General features: G+C 38.9%; 1 protein-coding gene across 3 annotated transcripts in view; it reads right to left on the reverse strand.

The window, feature by feature from the left end:
- PPP3CA (protein phosphatase 3 catalytic subunit alpha) overlaps positions 1-16314 on the reverse strand; it is a 148934-nt gene that overhangs the window by 75033 nt on the left and 57587 nt on the right. The window lies entirely within an intron of this gene.

Genomic DNA, 16314 nt, shown 5'->3' on the forward strand with positions numbered 1-16314 from the left:
CAGCCCCATACAGTTTAGCTAATACTTGCCATTGTAGGCCATCGCCCAATAGTCACATGTGTATAAAGCAATTAGAGGAGTTCTGACCGGTGTGGGACTCCCATCATTTCCCAATTGATGGTTGTCTAAAGTCTTAGAAAGCCATTGTGATATTTACAAGGGACTTGTAGCTAGTCATGTTGTCAGAAAGCTTCCGATCAAGGTGGGAGATTGTGGAATGTAAACTAACCTGCTTCCCCTTATTTCTTATTTTCATTTCCATTTACCTCCATCTATGGTTCATTTGGCGATCCTTCCATTTTAGTCATATTATCATCTTCTGGAACCTTATCATAACTCTCCAAACCATGAATATAAGGCTAAATTTCATGTGACTCCATTTCCTTTAGAATCATTGGCCCCAAAACCCAACTGTCAGTAATTTTATCCAATAAATTCTTCACCCATGTCACAACCTCTCTAATTGATCTACTTATAGTAATGGAAGGAGGGGGGGGGGGGGAGCTGTAGCAATGGCTGCTGCTTGGTCTGATTCTCAGGAGGGTGAAAAAAAATAAGCTTGAAAAAAATTGTGCTAGTTCTTATTTTTTGGGGGGGGGATGTCTTATTTTTAGGGAAACCGGGTAATTGATCAGCCAGCAGAATGCAGATCTATGCTAAGATCTATGTTGAGACACAATGGAAGTGTACCTGCTCTATAATATAAGAACATGCTTCGCAGAAACATAAAAGAAGGTAGAAATAATACAAAAAGAACAAAAAAAAAAATCTCTAAGGTTGAAAGCACTTGGCTGCCTTTAAAATGTCATGTATCTCCAGGCTTTCTTGGTTTAAAGAACATTCATGTGCACATGGTGTCGAAGAATAAAACATACCAGCAGTCAGTCACTTATGAATATCTCCTGATATTTGGTGAAAAAAAAGCAAAGAATAAAACCTCACAGACTTTGGGAATTTGTTATTCATCTAAAATATATGGCGTAAGGAGCGTTATTTGAGGATGTACACTTAGGCATAAGGTTCTCGAGATCATGAACAGGAGGAATAACAATCTAGGAAGACAAGGATGCATCACAGCAGGGTTCAACTCCTTAATCCTCCTAATTCCTACTTCAAATGCCGGCCGCACAATATTGAGATGTGTTTGCTGATGTCATATCAACTTAAGACCTGAGCTTAGAAGTGACCTTAGCTTTATTGGACTGTCAAAGATCATGTCACCTTTAATTAGCAATTTCTCTAATCTGATGACCCACAAGCAGTAACTATTTTCTATATACTACACTACTGAATACCAAACCATTAAATGTGCTATGATCGTTCGCGTGATATGTTTATCCACATGACGTAACCACAAAGTACATGCCAAATCTAGGAAAAAACATGTCATGCCTAAGTTCTACCAGCTAGCTCAAATAACCTAAAAAGCAAGAAGTGGCAGTAGCATAAAGTTTCCCCTGTACTGTAATCTTAATAAAACCAGAAGAAAAGTACAGTGTCAACAATCGACCCTATTCTACACTCTATAGCACAGCTTCTGTTACCAATGTAAGCCTGATACGAGAGATGAGTAAAAAAAGGAAATAAAATGAACATTGTGAGGAGAATTTAACATCTGGGCTACCCAAGAATAAATTGGGCAAGTTCATTGCCGTTCATACTTAATAACTGGTAAATCTAGGTTTCAACAAAACCATATCACCCTCTGTAATGAAGCTTTATTGATCATCCTTGGTCCAATTACAGCAAAAAAAAAAAAACTCCAAATGTCACTAGGGCAAAAAAAAAATTTTTTGTCTGAATCTACAATTATAAAATATACAGTTTCGACTTACATACAAATTCAACTTAAGAACAAACCTATGGACCCTATCTTGTACATCATAATTTTTTTTATAAAATATAGTCCAAATCGAGATATTATTTTAACAGCCAACAATGTCAAAGCTTTGAAAGGTTTAGATTTTTACTGATCACACTAGTTACATTTATACAAACTATTTATTATTTGACTAATATTTGGCAGTATAAAAGGTATATTTTATTCATAGATTTCTATGCTCATATGCACACACAGAAAATGTGTTTCTACCATACATCTGGCAGGCTCCCATTTGAGTCATAACTGTACTGAAAAACGTGAACTTTAAAACAATTACAAATTAATGGGAGGTATTTTTTTTGGAACTGAGATCTATGGCAGCAGATTCCAAATGCAAGAACCATTTATGTATGCATCTAGACTTCTTTTCATGCAAGTGAATAGTGACTAATACAAGAAGGTCTTCAGTTTACCATCAGTATTTGATTTCTGTTATTCTTTACCATCAGTGTATTCTTTCTGTTATTCTCCTCTGTAGCAGAAGGGAACAATACAACTAAAACATTGATGGAAATTTGTTCAAAGCAACATGGAACTAGTAGACATGGCTGTCTAAGGCGGTGTTCATACCTTGATTTTGCAGTCTGTAGTATGGATACATCAGGGGGATTCTGCACCTTCCCAACAATGGAGGGAAGCAGCATACCCCACTGTATGCTCATACCCTGGGATGCATCCTGCAGTTCGAACAGTTACATAAGTGACACATCCAGAAAGCATGCTCAGTGGAGATCTGGGGATGGATGCTACACAGCCGTTACGTCACCAGAGGTCCCTAAAGTGGTTTTAGGCAGGACACGTACCTTTAGGGAAAAGAAGGCAACAGCACAAGTATAAAAGTGCGAGTAGATAAGGTATACGCCTATGAAGGGAATTTACTGCAATGCAATGCATGGATTTGGGAATTAGTGGCCCAGCCCTTAACTATGTCAAATTCAGAGGCCATGTGTGTACGTGTGCCTTATGACGATCTTATATGCTGACAATCAGGCCCCTAAAGATCATTTCCCGTGCATGGCTTTCTGGTTTATATATAGCCGAATGAACTCTACAGAAAGGAAGAAAGGTAAAAGCTGGTGAGTGAGGTAACAAAAAGGAAAAAACAGCCCTGGAAAAAGTAGACTGACAATTTCCAATACAGTAATCCTACTACTGTAAAACAGATTTCCTTCCAGTCTCTCTGACAAGCCATCACACCCAAAGCTTTCTTTAACACGTTGACTCATTCTTGGGGAGAAGACCACAACATGAAAGGCCACCCAGGGAAAAAACTATTAGCAGCTCTAAACATTTTACTTCCAAAAGTGTTTGTTCTAGGGGAGCAGTGATAAGGTGTCGCAGCAAGTGACCGCTGCTGCCAATCACTAGCCTTAGACTTGTAGTACAATCTATAGACGCATCTATTGTCATTGTTTAGTACTGATGACATTGTTGTTCGGTGATTTTAATATAACTTGTATTATTTTATATCCCAGTAGGCCGGCCACAGATCCAGCTTTTGTGACTTTTTTTGACATCACTCGGTTTATCATTGTTTATATCCTAAGTCTCCAGCAGGATACAGGGCATGATAAGATGAAATCCCCGGGAGCTCTTTTGCACAAAAGTATACTGTTCAAGAGGCATGAGCAAATATTTCCATTCAAAGCAAATAAAGCCAGAAAAGTTATTCTGGTCACACTTTACACGTCTATTATTCATTAACTCATGAGAGAAAAGCTCATTAACAAGAAAACCTTACAGATCTTTATTAATAGCCGGTTTATAAGGACTGGCCACAGAAGAAGAACTAAAGACATCTGCTCCATCCCAGTAACCATGCAGTTTAATAATCATTTTATTATGAGGTTTGGGTCAACATGCATTATGGGTTCTCTATTTTTGAAAAAATAAAGCATCACGTTCATGCTACTGGTATAAACAAAGCCATTACTGTATACAGAAGACAATTTCCAAAATAGCGGTCCGGGAGAAAACACGATTCTCAGGATCCCTGTATGTGTTATCACAAGCATCGCTGGCGGTAGCAAGGCTACATTTACACGACCGTAGGGGGAAGTACATACAGCTGCAAGCTTGAGGCCGTATATATGTCCCCCATAGGTCGACATTGGGCGCACGGAGCAATACGGTGCAGCACGCGTGCAGCACCGTACCGCTCCCTACAGGGGGAAAAGAAGATGGGACATGTCCTATCTTTCCGCGTGTTACGGCCGTTATGTATCGCTATGGAGAGGAGAAGGGTCACCACTCTTCCTCTCCATCGCGACGTACGTACAGCAGCATATGTTTGTGTGAATGTAGTCTAACTGTTGTGCGCTAGTGTAGTGTGGTAGTATGATGAAAACAATTAGCATAAATCAGTATAATTTAAAATGTACAAATCCTTTCTATTTTTTTTTATTATAACTCAATATACCGCAATTGCGGAAGTATAGAGTTAAAGTTATGCAAATTACCCTGGTGCTCAGGCTACGTCACCCGAGCACCTCAGGGGGCCTCATATTTTAGTTTATATACTCCCCCTGTAGTGCTAGTGAAACAGGGGAAGCGCATAAATTAAAATAAGAGGCTCCCTGAGGTGCTCGGGTGACGGAGCCTGAGCTCCCCAAGGCAATTAGCATAACTTTTACAACTCTATATTTCCATGATCGCGGTATTTATAAGTGATAAGTATATAAGTTAGTAAGAAACTTTATAATATAATTATATATAAGTTATAATAAAATAAGTCCTCAGTAGAGGTCCTTAAACCTAAATTAACTGTGTCCCAACACACCACAAAAATAAAATCATGCAGTCTTTATAAAATATTCACAGAAATACGAGTTTCATCTTACACGCTCATTTGCAGCATTTTCTAGTATTTTCCATGACAGTATAGGATTTCTGGTTCCTTATGAGTCAGTTTTGTGACATATGGGGGCACAAAAAAGTTGCTATGCTTTTAGTGCATGTCATGCACTAAATGCAATTTTTTGGGTTATTCTGCATCACCCTCCCCGCTTTTGTAACAGACCTAATCAATTGCTTGGGTAGATTTTTTTATTTAATCTATCTTACTGGATCATCACAATTGTGATGAATCTCTCACTGGTTATGGAAAAGAATTGAGACCAGCAACTAGCAACAATATTGTGGTAACAATAGGAGGAACAAAAACTGCATCCACGTGGGTCTGAACAGTGGGCTACTCTTATCTGGAGAATCTGTGGATTTGTGCTGTCAGCAGAACGGAGGACAAACGAGAACAATTATTGTGAACGTTTGGCGCTCCGGTCAGATAAGAAATCTATATATTTTTATTTCTATATCTCTTTATAGCAACAATATTACTGAGAAACTAAGTCTGTGTTAATGCAACAGCATAAAAACTAAGAAATATCCCCAATGGGCACCAGGAAGCACATAATTATACAGCCACACATCATTATACAGGCTGTCAGTCATGCACTGGGGGTGTGGCTGTGCCTCCCACTCATGAATAAGCTGGACAGCTTGAATATGCTAATGACTCATTGGACATTTCACAGATCATTTGCATACAGCTTTAGGACCTAATTGCTTAAGTTTACAGGCATGTAGAGGGACAATGAAGGGATAGAAGTAATGCTTTCTAATGGCAGTTTATGAAAATATATTTAGATTAGGAGTTTATTTTGCATGACGGGTTCTCTTTAAGCAACCATGTCACACTAATACTAGTGTTCTTAGTGTATATCACAGGACCCTATGTGGCGTCATGTGAGTCCCCCTGTAAAACCAATTGTATGCCCCTTCTTTTCTAGTTTGGGAGTGTAATTCACTTGAATTTGTTTGGATTACATAGAAATGGCCCAGGATAGGGGTCAGTAGGGTCACGGTGAAGAAGCATTGAGAGGCAGACAGACGTTTCACTGTAGGCACTGCGGCATCCCTGATTTAGATGCTCTGGTCGTGATGGCTGCTTGAATCCCATGTCTTACCAGCATGAACCGTCTACTCCTCATCCATTATTCATGGCACGTGCAGCAGGCTGTACTGGGGAATCCTCTGTCAGCATTTGCAATTAAAAAGTTGCAGTCCTGGCATTACTCCTACCCACAATATAGAGAGCCTGGTGCAAGGATTCACAGTATATAACTTACTACCAGAGCTAGGACTATGCAGCAGGAGTAAAATCATTCCAAGTGTAAAATATTTAACAATCCTAAACATGTAAAGGAACCTTCCATTTTAAGAATCATACAATTATAAATATATCACGCCCATAAATGTGTATTCATATGCATAGTATTAAGCAATACAATTTAGGAACATCATGCCAAATACTGCATAAAAAGTTCTTAAAAAAGGGGAAAAAAAATTTCCAAATTCGTACAAAATAGCAACCAAAACAGATGGCCTATTCCAAGAAGGACTCCTTTCAGAAAATAAAGCAGTATTAGGTGAGTGGATATCTACTAGGAAACCTACTGCGGGGCTTTAACCAATATCTTTCGGCCACAGCAAGTATCAGCTCTGTGCAGCCATGAGATTTCCGCAGATAGTGGGAGGGAGAATCCCCAAAGGAGCAGTGAGGTGGGTTACAAGTACTTTGGGGGAGTAAGGGCCAGATCCCAGGAGGGTAACGCCCCCGTAAGAATTTTTGCATCATTTTAATAAAGTTCATTTTAGAAGTAATTTATATTGCTTCCACTTTTAATAATCATATTTCTGTATTCTCGCTTTAATATTCAGATTCATATGTTAATTTGGAGCAGTGCTCCTGTACGTAAAGAAAAAAAACATTATTTTGTCACGTAACCGTTATTTAAGATAATTTTTAAAATTACGTTTGCGTGTGTGTGTGTGGGGGGGGGGGGGGGTTAGGGGGAAATTCTTCTTAGTTTGTGAAAAAACTAATCAAGCTATTCCATCCCATGTATATTCCAGCCTGTACAGTGTGTGTCTATGGAGTCGTACAGTGTGTGTCTATGGAGTCTGCATGGGATGACATCTAATCTTTGGTTAAACAGCTCTGAGATGGGAGGATTAACCCTTTCACAGTCAGCTTGATTTTTTTTTTAAAGAATGTTCATAGCATACTATAACCGGGGAGAGAGCAGGAATGGTTGACATTGTGTGTGTAACAAACAGGAGAGAGAGACCAGTCTTCAACGTTGCTATGGCAAATCTGTCTACCAAATTGAAGTGACATTGTAACTAAGGGGTAAATTGCAGGCTGTTTCTTTACAAACTATGGAGAATTTGTTAACAAAGTACATGAGAAAAATGTTCACAACATTCTCTCCCCCCCAGCACAATGCCAAACATCTGAAAAGATTACTTTTGAACTTTATGTAAATGGAGTGCAAGGGCTCTGGGGGTGTTACCAGAGCCCCACTGGTGTCCGGCTGTACATTTGTATAGGCCTCAAATGCACAAATAGAGGGTTCTTTTGCCTATGTTAGGAAAAAATGAAATTGACCCCTATAGGTGACAGGCTCTTCACAGTGGCATCCATCAGAAAGAAAACCCTTAAATTACAGAAACCCCAGAAGGCCGCAGCAGGATGCAATGTAGAAAAAGCCTTTAAATAGTCAGGGCAATACAATTTTACATAAAAAGATAATAAAAACTGAAGTGCAATGAGAAAATCAGAAAGAAGCTAGCTGGTACTGATGGAGACGGTTAAAGCCATGCACCTCAGCCCTGTACCAGTCACACTTGAAAGCTGCAGTATCTGATATAAAAACACATTTGTCAGTGTGAAACCTTTTTCACAATATATATATAGAGAGAAAAAAAGAAAAGCTCCTCTTGCCTCTGGCATTAATATTACCTGGCATTGTGCAGCATGTCTATTCATGTCTGCTTTTCAATGTCATTGCCATACAAGGCGTGACTTGTAATTCATGCTGTGCTTGTTATCAGTGCGGGTATCAGACTGTGCCATGCGGGAATGGCACCACACAATCATTTTGGCTGGATTACAGTACAGAATGTGGTTATAAAGCAGCACTACAGAAAAGAGTTCTTGAATTATTAAAAATAAAATAAAAGTGATTGATTTCTCCAAGTACCCAAAGTTCTACTGCCCATTAGCGATTAAACTTAAGATGCTCCGTATTCCATTCAGAACTTCTGACGGCTTTTATTACAACAGCCTTCAGCATCTGCATGCTATCGTCTTGACTTTCAAACAATACTCACTCACGTCCCTTAGTCTAGAGCGAATACATTATTCAGAATAAAAAACAGCTCTGTCATTGCATTACTCAGAGGTGGAGGTCTTTACATATTGGTGAATATTTCGCCATACAGCAGCCCATGCCTCTGAACCAACAAACCTCATGGAAAATATCATTAAAGTGTAACAGTTGTTTAAGATAATATTTTTTTACATTTTGCATAGGGTGGCCAGAAAAGCTCCTTCCTTAGTAACAGTTTTAACCTATTTATAGAGATGTGTATTTCAACCGGCTTAGTTTGTATCTATTGAGGCTGACTAAAAGCTTACATCTTATCTCCTGTGCTTGTTTATACTGCTCTGAGCAGTGAGGATGAACCCTTTCTGCTCTCACCCTGGCTAAAGTGTTCTATAACCAATCCCTGCTCAGTCCCTTTTGCCTAATCAAGTATAAAGTGAACGTTAGAGACAATGAGATGAACGGTTGGGTTTTAAGGAGAGGGGAGAGAGAGAGGGGGGAGAGAACCCATCCCCAGGTTTTACCCCACTAATAGTATCCTCATGTCCGGTATTAAATGTCCTTTCTAGAATTATCGCTTTTATGTGAAATCTCACCCGTTTACCTATAAATAAAAAGATCTCCCCCAAAGTCTTCTCATCCCTTTTTCACAAGAGATGAATCAAGCTTAGTGATTTTAGGGGTAGAGTCCATACATATACCCTTATCTTTGGTTCTGCAGTAGTTACAAACAGGTTTTGTTTTGTCCTATTAAAATATAAGAATCTCATCTTTCAGAAACCATCAAGTTTTTGGTTATGTTAGTTACAGAACTGGACAAACAGGTAGTTAAAAAATAGGTGAGAACTGGATCTTTATCTTCAGCTTGCATTTTCAATTATGTCTTTAGCTGGCTATATCTCTGGTTCTGTAGCTCAAAAAACTATAAGCTTGTTTCTAGGTACTATAGAACAGAATATAGGGTGTCTGAAGTGACACTACCCCTGCAACCACTAAACTTGACTCATCTCATTTGGAAATGGGGTTAGAAGAGTCATATTTTCCAGTTGATGCTAATAGTTTAATTGGATAAAACCTGGTGACAGGTTCTCTTTAAAACCTACTGCTTAGAGTGATGTAAATGAACATAGACAAGAGGAGAACTGGTCAGCCTGGAAAGAGGATCTCCCTTATCAACAGAGATTTAAAACTGTTACTAAGGAGCACTTAGCAGTCTGTTAATTTACAAACTAAGCAAAATTTCTAAAGGTCCACAACACTCCCCCAACACAGTTCTAAAAATTATCTTGACTGATAGTTACAATGCATATGTTGAAAAACATAACCTAATCAATTACTAGCAACCAGAACATATTATAACCAGTCCATCAGATTAACTAAAAAGGCAGTAAAAGACTGTCATTTACACACAAAAAAAGACTACTTTTCAGGATCCATGAGCGTTCCATATGACTGTAATGAAGTACTTTAATTGTATTGTATCCCCTATGATTTTTGAAGCGTTTCAGAATATGATGGCACTATATAAATAAAGATTATTATGATTATTGTGGAGTCTGTTTTAACTTGTGTAAGAGAAATCGCATGAGCTTGCAGGATAGTCAAAAAATCCTCAATGAGGGAGATGTATTAATGTGTCGTTCTATAGACAAATGAAGAATAGAACTAGACAGTAAGTTATCTGGTGCGCCACATTAATCACTATGTCTGATGCTGGATGGTTAACCTGGAGCAGTAAACTACTGGAGAGTCATACTTTCCTTTTATTTTGTTTGTAAAATCTTTTTGTTAATTTTTCTCATTATAAGGCAAATAACAATATTAATATGGTATCCATATAAAAATGAAGGATTACAGACATAATATGAAAACTAATTAACCCTTTTCTAGGCAAATATGCTTCAAAACAGAGAAAGCACTAGTAAAGAAGTACATATGTCAATAAAAGACGGTGTAGAATGGGGGTAAAGGGGGAGAGGGGACCTAAGGGTGACCTATACGGCATGCCCTAGGCGCAAAGAACTGGGTAGGGAGAATGAGCGAGTGGAGGCTAACCTCATTTCCAGAAAAGAAGGGGGGAGGGTATGTGGGGCATGCATGGGGAGTTAAGAAAAGAGAGGGGGGGGGGGGACTCCCCTAAAGGCTTTTTTCTTTATTCATTCGGCCTTTACGACTGGTACACATGCCGGGTGAGTGGGATAGGGAAGCAGGGTTGATTTAGGAATCCGGGAGGGTCAGAGAGTCTTCTCCCTATTCCTCTCTCAGCATTGGCTAGATTCAAAGAATAAAAACCAGGAATCCTGAAGCGTTTTGTAGTCGCTGTGTTTCCTACGGTCATAGGCGCTTAATTCTTCCAATCTAGCTAATTGGCCAATTTTGTTAATCCATTGCCTTATAGATGGGGGCTTAGGTTGCTTCCAGAGAACTGGGATAATGGATTTGGCCTTTAGTAGAAGAAAGTAGAAAAGTTTGCCAGGGATGATTTTTGGGCCTTGAGTTCCGGCTGATATTGAGGAAATGGAGCTTAAGGGTGATGTGTGGGGCCTTTGCACCTCCTTTTAGATGGTCTTGTTTGCTGCGATACAATATTGAATTTTCAGGCACACAGACTATTTTCTGCAGGACCATACCCCATTTATTGATACAACAACATTTTTTGGGCAAGTCTAAAAACTGCCTTAAAAATTCATCAAATGCAGCGCATAACATTTCAGGTGCATATTAATCCAGTATTCCGGAGTACAAAAACTGATCTCCCCCAATGAGTAAATAAGGTGTTATGGAATCTCTTAAAATTATCTAGTTCTACTGACAAAACAAAACAGCTTTGTATAAAGTCTATCAGACTTGGTTTTAGAAACAAATGTGCATTAAAAGATTTATTACATTGTATTACCAAGAAAACTAATTTTAATACTGTATGCAGGGCAGGTAAGCCCCCCCAAGGGCTCTCCCAATCCTTTTTAGTGCTCTGGTTGCTTGTGATTGATTCCCAAAACCTTCGTCTTGAAATACATGTCTACCGAAGTTATCTATGAAGTTCATGGGAAGGAGAGAGTAGACGGAACCTTCTAGGTTTGGATTATTTGTCAGCATTAAATATATTTTCTTTACAGAAAATCTTTAAACTAAAAGTATGTATCCGCCTCTTTCTAAATCCAATACGGAATAATGATAGGATTAAATCACCTGGGAGATCACTAACATTACTCACGGATGACCTTTGACATTGTTTTCTTACGGAGGATCTGACACTAAACGTTATACTATCTAGTAGTGTTATAAAGGCATGTATGCACCATATCACCATATATAATGTGAAAAATTAAAACATAAAAGAAATTTTATTGAAGAGAATTACAAGTATTTTGGTGTGCATCTGCCGTAATGTAGGAAGATGGGAGAATCTTCTTATTGCACTCATTGTTCTCACGACCCAATGAGTGAAGTATCTTTTGTTACATTTATGGACCGTCTCAGTCTTCAATACTTCGGCATTTCTAAGACCTTTATTTACTATGTTGGCTGTACTTCACTTTTATGGCTTTATTTTTTATAGTATTAATACTGGATATAAAGAGCCCGTTGCAACCGCACTTTGTGGCAATGGAATCTGCCAGGCTTTCTTACAAATTGTTTAGAAAGCCATTTTGCCTAAATTTAGCTTGGACTTGTAGCTGTAACATGCAGCCCTTACAAACGGGAGTAGATTTAGTGAGTCAGATTGGCCATATGCAGCATGTGGTCTTGTCCTCCGGATCACATGATAACAGATATTTGACATAAGACCCATCACAAGTATAAAGAGTCTTCCAGGTGGTCACAAGCATGTGTATGGTATCAGCGTCTGCAGGTACAGGCTGCTCTTTTATCAGCTTTGTTCCAGTGCTCCACTAAAGAACTAAGACATCTTATCACTCCAATACATTCAGCGGGAGACAACAGAAAGACAATTCCTGATGACATCACCGACAACCACCAGCAACAACTTATTCTGACCGGCAGAAGAAATATAATGTTGACCAAGATCAAGATGGCAACTTCATACATAATGGATGTTCTAGAGAGATCAATACTCCTTCCTGTACGAAATATAAACCATTTTTTGTAACGTCTAAAGGCATAGAAGGAAAACATATCTAAAACTAACAAAATTAAGTAAAAAGGGTGCTTTTTTATCACCCATTTCACTTTGACTTCCGAGAAACCTGACACTGAAAAGATTATGGCAGATTTACATCACTGACATCACATGCACCACAATTACCACTAACTTGGAATATATGAAAATATATATTTATTATGTGAGCAAGTGAGAGGTGTCATTTGGGATAACCACTATCTGTCTTACAGACAGATAAAATGCAGGTGGTTAAAGCCCTGGATTTGTCTGCAGTAACCCAGGGGTTAATGCAGACATATAGTAAGCAGGAGAAGTCTGTCTGGTCTATGTTGGCCTAGCTAACATGGACACATTGGTAATGTCCGTACTGGGCCTGCTTATTATGGAGTAGGGGTAGGCTGGTAGTGGGACTCCTGCTCCATCCGTGCCTGGGTTTCTGTACAGCCCACTGGTGCGGGTCACAGACCTTGCTAGAGCCTGATATAATCTGCAGGACAGAAGCAGTAGGTGAGGCACTACAAGGAGAGCTGAAGGCTGGACCATGTTCACACAGCAAAGGTAACTGAGTGCCTCCTGATATTATGCTGGCCAAGAGCGTGTGCCAGGAAGCCTGGTACATGTATAGTTAGGTGCTGTTATTGTATTAGGCAGTGCCCTGCCGGGCAGGGTTTATTTTGTATTTTGTATGTGCCTAAGCCAAGGCTGAGTTTGTGTTTTGACAAAGAAGTGTGAATAATGTCCACTTGATTTTGGACTTTAACCCTGCATGTGTCCCTGCTTCCTGCACTGCTACAAAGCATCTACCAGAGTAATTCCCCACAATATATATTACACACACAAAAAATGAAAACTTGGGTTCAAACAATAATAGAACATAATTTTATGGCACTTTTACCAAAGAAAGGTGCTGCATAGTTCATAGTCTTGTGACAAGTTAGGGTGCCAGATATACGAAAATTTGACCAAGATGAAAGACATTACCCTGATTATTAAAAAATGGGGTACCTTTCATTATACACATGGCAAGTTATGAGTGTGCAGTCCTTAAGAAGCTGTGTAGGTCTGCTTGAGGTAGGAGAGTGTTTTATTTTGGTCTCATCATCAACTAACCACAGAAGGGTTACAGAGCAGAGTCTAGTTTGCAAGTGCAATAAAGTCCAAGCTGAAGAGATACACACAAGCACGATGGATGCAGTGTAGCCAAGGTTATTAGCAGGAGATACAAGGCATAGAGAGGCTATCCACGCAGGGCCAGCACCAGCTGTATTACAGGAAACAGGTTAATGGTCACAATGCTTAACAGCCTGTGTCTGCTGTATAGCACTGCACCAATGTTCCCAGGGCGGTCATATAGGTAATATTAAAAATATACCGCAATTCTCTTATTCAATATAATAAAATACAACACCTTGTAATGTTGATGACAGCATGTCTGTTGGAGTCTTTGGTAGGTGAAAGGTTGGTCCATGGATAAGTCAGATTGCCACATTTGGAGTCGGGAAGGAATTTTTCTATTGTATAAGTGGTGTCCATCCTTTAGGAGTTTTGTCTTCCAATCAAACACTTTCTTTTTACAGCCTTACTAGCTATATAAAATGACCAAGGCTTTGTTTATGGTATTTGTTGTCTCTTGTATTGGATACAATAGCTGCTATGCTGTACTGTTTTTTTACAATTCTATTTTGTGGTTCACTCAATTTTGTATACTGGCCAAAATGGCATTAAATGCACAATTAAATACATTGTACAAGCCCTATCCAAAGTGAACTGTAGTGTAGCTTCTCTAGGAGTATGAATCCCATTGTGCTTGGCTTACAGAACAATGTGTATGTCACAACGGACTAATGTAATGTCATATGTGCATCAGTTATTTATGAGAAGCGGCCGCATTGTCCTCCAAGGATGTTACTCATGTGAAAGGAAAAAAAACAACTGCCATGATCATAGTCACAGATAAGTCAGCAATATGCTGTATTACAATGTCCCACGGTTACCCATCAAAGTCTCATAAATTCGACCATAGATCTAGACTTAATATAGTTTTATATGTACACTAGTGAAAAATCTTACAAGAAAGCAAAAACTAAAAACAAATTAGGCCCTACTAGACACACATTACCATTATTGCTCACTAAGACAAACATTTTGAGAGACCCATTAACACACAAGGTCTGAGATGTAACTCATAGAGCTGAGGCCAAGAAGTAAAATTCTCATCAGGACCCCTACCTGGTAACTTTTGGCTTCAAGTGTGAATAAAAAAAAAAAAACTTTGCCCGGAGTTAGGTTATGATAATTGCAACAAGGGCAGTATATATCTGATATTAGCTACAACAACCAAAAGGGGTAAGAGGAGTATACAATAGGCAAGATAACTGTATCCACACACAACGTTATGGTGGTTATTTAATTACATCATATAAGACAGAACCTATGGAACGTTAGCCTGGGTCTAATAGTGAGCGCAAGGTTCTTTTAGGTTCTGAGCACATCTTGGGCCAAAACACGTTACTGCCTTAGGTATATCCGATTCTGAAAACATTGGCACAATGTGTTCATACTGCAAACATAACCCTACATAATTAATGAATTCAGCCAGAAAGAAGGTTTTGTTATGCCAAGGCAGCTTACTTTTATCTATTGCTGTACATGTAAAAAAAATATCCACCAGATAAAAGACATAAATAATATATAATCTGGTGATCTCTAAAGCCCAATACCTACCAGTAAGTTCAGTACAGGAAACTCACTCCACGCATTTGGGATAGGTTATCCCCGGGACCAGCTGTCAGTCATGTCAGCTCTATCAGTCACATGGTATGCTTGTAGTTCCGTCCTATTCAAATGAATAGAAGCCACCATAGAGAATACAGCATTGTACTAGGTAGACTGTGAAGCCACGGTGCTCATTAGAAATGGTAGTTTCTAAATCTTAATCTCCAAAAATTAGAATATCCCTTTGAAGTTGCACTTTATTAACATCACATAAACGTCACACTGAATGAGACTGTAGTGCACCAGTCTTAATCCACTGCTGAATGCACCACAGCTATGAGAAGTCAAAGTGAAAGTAGCTGTAGATTTCAAGCTATACTCACTTATTTTCTACTATTTATAGGTGAAAAAGAATGTCAGGACATCAAGTCGTGCCTCTTGTCCACGTAGTTACACAAACTTATCAAAAGTGTGTAAAATATTCTCTATTCCAACATCAGGAAGCTGGCATACCCATAAGCAGTTTGGGTCACTATCCCTACAGGGTGTGAGGGTTTTCTAGTGCGTGACACAGGTATATCTTATTTTTGGTGTTCTATAAAGACTTGTGTCCAACTTCCCCTTAGGCCCAGTACTAGGTATAACATGGTATCAGTTTCGCTGGGAGCAGAAGGTAAGCATTTTTTTTAGGATGAAGAAAAATGCACCAAAGCAGATTGTGGATGTCCATCTTATGTGCCCCTTTTCAGGTTAGTCCACATTCATCTTTGCTTACTAGAATCCAATCCCTCCCTCCCCCCTCATTTTTCTCACTATTTTTTTTCTTCTTTGGATTATGTGTTTTGCTTAGCTTTTAAAATGTATTCTATTGTAATTTATTCCCATACCTCATGGATATTAAATACACTGTACAACGTCCTGCAGGCTATGAAAAAGTTTCCTTTTTTTAACAATACATTATTTTTACTGTGGTTTGCTTTTAGGATACAGTACGAAAGCCTTGGCATGAATTGCTCCTCTACAGATCTGTCTACACATACTTCCGACTTGCTGGCATGTGAACAGCTTGAAACACCATAACCCAAGAGCAGATTGAAGAAGGGAAAGAAAGTGCTCAGTACAAGGTAGCAACTCCCAGATTTTCCTACTTGATCATGTCCTTCTGTCCATTACTGCTGTAGTGCCGGTAACATGAAGGTAGCTTCCTTCTATTCTATTACAGTCACCCAGAAGATATATACAATATTTCTGAAAAGTAACTACATTTTTCAGATAAAGGGGTTGGTTAGAAACTTCAAACAATCGTCAAGTTACAAACCCAGCAGTCACTTCCTTTAAATAACTCCCTCTGGTAGGTTACTCACAGAACAAGAAGATCCAGCTTAGCTCCACTAGTGTGGATGACTTTGCCCAAGTATACTACA

Source organism: Engystomops pustulosus, chromosome 1, assembly GCF_040894005.1.
Source record: "Engystomops pustulosus chromosome 1, aEngPut4.maternal, whole genome shotgun sequence".
In the NCBI taxonomy this organism is placed as follows: Eukaryota; Metazoa; Chordata; class Amphibia; order Anura; family Leptodactylidae; genus Engystomops; species Engystomops pustulosus.